Source organism: Tupaia chinensis, unplaced genomic scaffold, assembly GCF_000334495.1.
Source record: "Tupaia chinensis unplaced genomic scaffold, TupChi_1.0 Scaffold144407_1, whole genome shotgun sequence".
Taxonomy (NCBI): Eukaryota; Metazoa; Chordata; class Mammalia; order Scandentia; family Tupaiidae; genus Tupaia; species Tupaia belangeri.
The window spans coordinates 49,182-54,170 of NW_006204267.1; the positions used below are offsets into that span (position 1 = coordinate 49,182).

At 41.0% G+C, this 4,989-nt stretch overlaps 1 pseudogene; it reads left to right on the forward strand.

Moving 5' to 3' along the window:
* The first annotated feature begins 458 nt into the window (after positions 1 to 458).
* The window catches only part of LOC102481675 (calbindin-like), a 13,045-nt pseudogene continuing 8,514 nt past the window's right edge, over positions 459 to 4,989 (forward strand).

Genomic DNA, 4,989 nt, shown 5'->3' on the forward strand with positions numbered 1-4,989 from the left:
TGATGGCTTAACTTAAGTAAATTAAAAGATACCCATGTTCGTGGATTGAAAGAATTAATATTGTTAATGTCCAAAACCCCAAAGTGACCTACAACTTTAAAAGCAATTCCTATCCGAATACCAATGGCATTCTTCACAGAAAAAAATAAATCTGAAAGTTTGTATGGAATCATAAAAGGACTCAAATAGCCAAAGCAGTCTTGAGAAAAAGAACAAAAGTTAAGCCATCACACTTGGATTTGAAATTTACTACATAGATATAGATGGGGTAACTAAGACATAGATGGGGTCTCAGGTTGACTTCCATGGGCTCCAGGGGTGAGCAGGCTTGGCTTCTGCTGCCTCTCCCACTACAACAACCTATCATCAGGGTCTTGTGTAAGGTCTGCTGGCGGGGACTTGCCCATGGGCAGGAAGGAACTGGCTGCAGCAACTTGTCTCTTGAATACCTCAAGACTATGGGGCAGAGTGAGACCGGGGGGACACTCAGAGTGGTTCCGGTTGCCAGAGACATCCTAGGACTGAGAGCGGCCAGGGACTGTGTTCAAGGGGTGAGGGGTGGGGTGCATCTCCCAGACTAGGAACTGTGCAGTGAGTCCAGTGAATGGTCCCCAAGGACGGAGTCTAAAGTTCAAATTTACTTGTCTGTGCTTAGTGACAGCATCGTGATGGGACCTGCAGAACCCAAACTCAACCTGTAATGCCTCCTGCCTGCCTGTTTCAAGACGGAGAGGAACCCTGAGGGACAGCCTACTCTGGTGGGTCTGAATCCAAACTTTCCACAGAGGTAGGGAGCACAGGGCACTGGCTGGTGAAGGAAGATGTATAAATATGGGAAGGTTTTTTTTTTTAACTTAAAAATAAACTTTATTTCAAGCAATTGCTCAAGAAATTATGTTAACTCAGATATTTGACAGATTTCATTTAAACTTACAGCCACAAAACTCAAAATATGAAACAAATATCTCTGTGTGCTTAACCACTTTTAATAATAAAACTCTAAGAGAGGAAACATGTAGTGACCCCCCCCCCAACAATTTGGGAGCCATTTAGGCAAGCAAATGTTAAACAAAGAGTTAAAAGTTCAAAATCCTCCAATTAGGAAATGTCTGTTTAAGTCTTTGGTTTGCATTTATTTGTACATGAAAAACAAATATTTTAATTAAAAAGCCAAGTCTGAGTGCTTACTCATTCTTCAAGTGTCACCTCCTATCTGTTTTTCATTTATGACCACACATTCCCCACACGGCAGCCCGTCATCTACACTGAACCAGTGTTAGTTCACAGGATTGGCCTAACTCGAAGATCCCACCTCACACATCCTGTCACCACCCAGTACTCCCGAACATATCTGCACAGTCTGATTCTCAGTATTATCATTGCAATTGAGCTTGGAACTTCAGGTATCCAAAGGTAACTAGATACACATAATTCTGCTTTATCACACAGTTCACAATATATAGCAGGTGATTATTAGCCAACCCTAAAATGAAAATGAATATTGAGTAGACAAAAATGTCAACTTTGTCCCCTTTTTTGATTAAAGCAACTTGAAAGGCAAACCTGAGTCCTGTTCTTCTTCCATGAGTTAGAGCACAGATAGGCCATAACTCCTTGGGCAGCTGACAACAGTGAATCAAACCTTTACTAAGTTGTGCTTAAACTCTCCCTCTCTCCTGCTCCCCTTCCAAAACTCCCCTTCCTTCCTTGCCACTGCTCTGCATGACAATTTTGCTCTGCAAGACAATGACATACAAACCTGCCACCCTATTAAAAGTGTGTTTACCTGTGGTGCAGTCCTGAGGGCCCAGACCACTTTAATGTGTTAAGTACAGAATGAGCAATTTGGGTGACATCAGACGTAAAATACAGGACACAGGACTATAAGTGTCCTGTGCTCACAGCCGTCTGCGCCGCATACGGAATGGAAAGGCCACTTTTACAGCTTTTCAGAGATAATCATGTTTGCCTTTTCCAAATTATCATCACACTAGTTCATGCTGAAGGTAAAAACAATAGTTAGAATCTTACTAATAACACATTTTGACTAAAAGTTGAGACAAAGCTGCTGACTACAAATTCTGTTGAAGTTTTTGTCAAATTTAAGAAGCCTATAAAGGACAACACGAAACCATCTCTGATCATGTATTTATTTTGGTCTTTAAAAGCTGTAAAAAGTGACCAATTTAAAAACTGTGTGTGTTAAACCATGAAAAATATTTATTAATAATTATTTTAAAAACCAACATATTGAGACAGCAGATATCAAAGTAATTTCTCACTTAACTTCTAATTCACAAAAGTGCTGTAGACCAAATTTCTATCACTGCATGGCGTGTAATTATAGGTCAAAGAAAACCAGCCCCATGGAGTGCATTCCCAGGGCGCAGAGCACCCCAACATGCCTGAAGGGCTCAGGGCCCACAAAGTCAACCAGGGCATAAGGGCACGAGGTGCCTTCCTCATTCATTTCTGAAACACAAGCCTCTTCATATCCTGGCTCTATTTCATAGAGGGAAGGATGCCACTCACAGTTACTTGGTGTTATATTCTTTCTTTTCCTGGAAATGTTGTTATCTGCACCTCGATCTCTAAGGGGAGTGGCTCTGTCCAGCACAGCCCCTCACACAGCTGCTGTAAGCCATTTAGCTGGAGCGCTGCCTGGCAAAGGCTTCCTGCGCTTCCTAACCCCGTGCTGTTGGAAGGATGTCACTTTATTGTACCAGCCATTTGCCATTTAGAGGTGAACAGCTTTCGTGGACTATCTGCTCAAACTTCCAGTGAACTACCAGGGGAAGCCCTGTTTTATTTTGGTCAGTACGTGCACGTTTTCACAATTAGAGACACAGACGAAAAACTGGGAACAGAAAAACCTACCTACTCTGCCATGTTAGATGCTAGAAAACAACCTTACCTATGTAAGTACATGGATTTAAAAATAAGATTCATAAACCACTTTCTCAGGGTATTTCTTATAAGTTCATTAGTTATTCAATTGGTACATGATTATTTTGCTTTATATATCTGAAAAAAATATTTTAGCATTTTCTGATCTCCTTTGACAAGTTGTTTTCTGTTACAGGACGAGGTGTGCTATCCAGCTATTACCAACTTCTAGAGTGGAAAATCACTTTCAGATGTCTTTAGTTAGATCACGTGCTCTCAGTCTTATTGCTTCCATGCCATGATGCTTTACTACAATTCAAAATCCTAAAGACATCTGTATTTCCAAGAGTAAATAAAACACAGCTAATGGTGTGGGTGAGAGCTAGTCTGTTCCTTCCAACCCCCTCCTTACATTTAGAACCAGGAAGGAAATGAAATTTGATGGAAGTGTCTTTGTTTTTTACAGAGTTTAAAGACAACGGAATGCTTGACTATGACAAATTATTACTCAAAGGAAAAGAAAAAAAAGTCCTTCACTAAGTTGGCAGCAATAATTCAAAGAAACTGGGCTTAATAGTTTGATATATACATAATTAACATAAAGTTTACAGGATGAAACACAACAAAATGTTAGATCCCCCATCTTTTGGCAGTGAAATAAGTGAAATTAACATGAGGACATTCTGGAAAGGTTCAAGGTCACATTTAGAATTAAAAAGGAAACATTCAAAGCTTGAAAGCAAAGCGGGAACTTCCATTAGCTGCTTGATTCTGCCATGTCTACACAGACACAGGCTGGATAACAACGACCCCAGTAGGTGCTCAGTCTCAAAACTGACAACACATTTATTACGACAAGTCTGTCACTAATGAGCCATTTTCCTTCTGTTCCGCCCCTTTGAACTAGAGAGGCCTAAAGGTACATGGAAAATGTGTATTATGGAAAAACTATTTGTGGATTTCACATTTTTTTTTTTGAGAGGTTTTTGCTATAGGGTGCGTGCGCTCGGCAGACAGACAAGAGAGAGACAGAGAGACAGGAGAAATCACCCCCCGGGGGGATGGCCATGCCACAATCCCTTCTCCTCCATTTGAGTTTTAAGCCACTGGGTCTGGGATGCGAACTGCAGTTGACTATGTGGGAATCCAGTGACATAGCCATTACGCTAACTGCTGGTCTCGATTTCAAATTTGTTTTACACCCAGGTAAACTCGTGCTCTGATTTCACTTTTCCACAAATGTTTGAATTCCCCTCATATGTGCTTAGATTTAATGAAGACTACCGCTCTTACAACTCACTGCTCCTGAGAGCAGCACAACAAGAAATGGAGTCACAAAGGTCAGCCTGAGGAGTCCTGGGGTCCAGAGAGCCTTTACCAGGGCTGGTCATGGCCACTCACATTTCAATACAGAGGGTATCAAGGCTGGGGGGAAAGAATCATATCTTGGCTACTAGGTTCCCTTTCTGTTTTTTTTTTTTCTTTTCTTTTCCTTTTCTTCTTTTTTCTTGTTCTTCCTTTATTCTTTTGTTCTGTAGTAAGTTTTTATAGTGTACTATGTTCCCTTTCAATAAGCCATCAATGGACAGCTTTTTATTAGGCAACTAGCTTAAAGTGCTTGGATAATAACACAAAACTAAACCCTTACTTTTCCTATTGAAACCTTTTCTTCTGTTTTTGTTGCTGCATAAAGAAAACAGCTGTTCCCATAGTTCACTGTGGCCTGGACTTGTAACAACAACCTTTATTTTGCCAATTAGGAATAGGCCAAACTGCATTCTCCTTATGTCTATTCAGTTGATAAATGATACTCAGCTGAAAATTTTTTCATATGACCTTTAATAAGAGCTCATAAGTTGCATTGATTATGCCGCAAGAGAAGAGGGACTGATGGCAATTCAGATGGGCACTGTGGGAGGCTGTGCACCAGCGAGTCTGCCGAGGCCGTTTTTCATGAGTCTCTGACTATTGCCATCTTAGGCTCAGAGAGCAAACAATTACAAAGGCCACAACTGGCTCCCTTTCAAAAACCTCACCTTCGACACCACACTCTGATTGGCCACTTCACATAGCAAATCGGTGAGCTTAGAATCCCTCAGATTT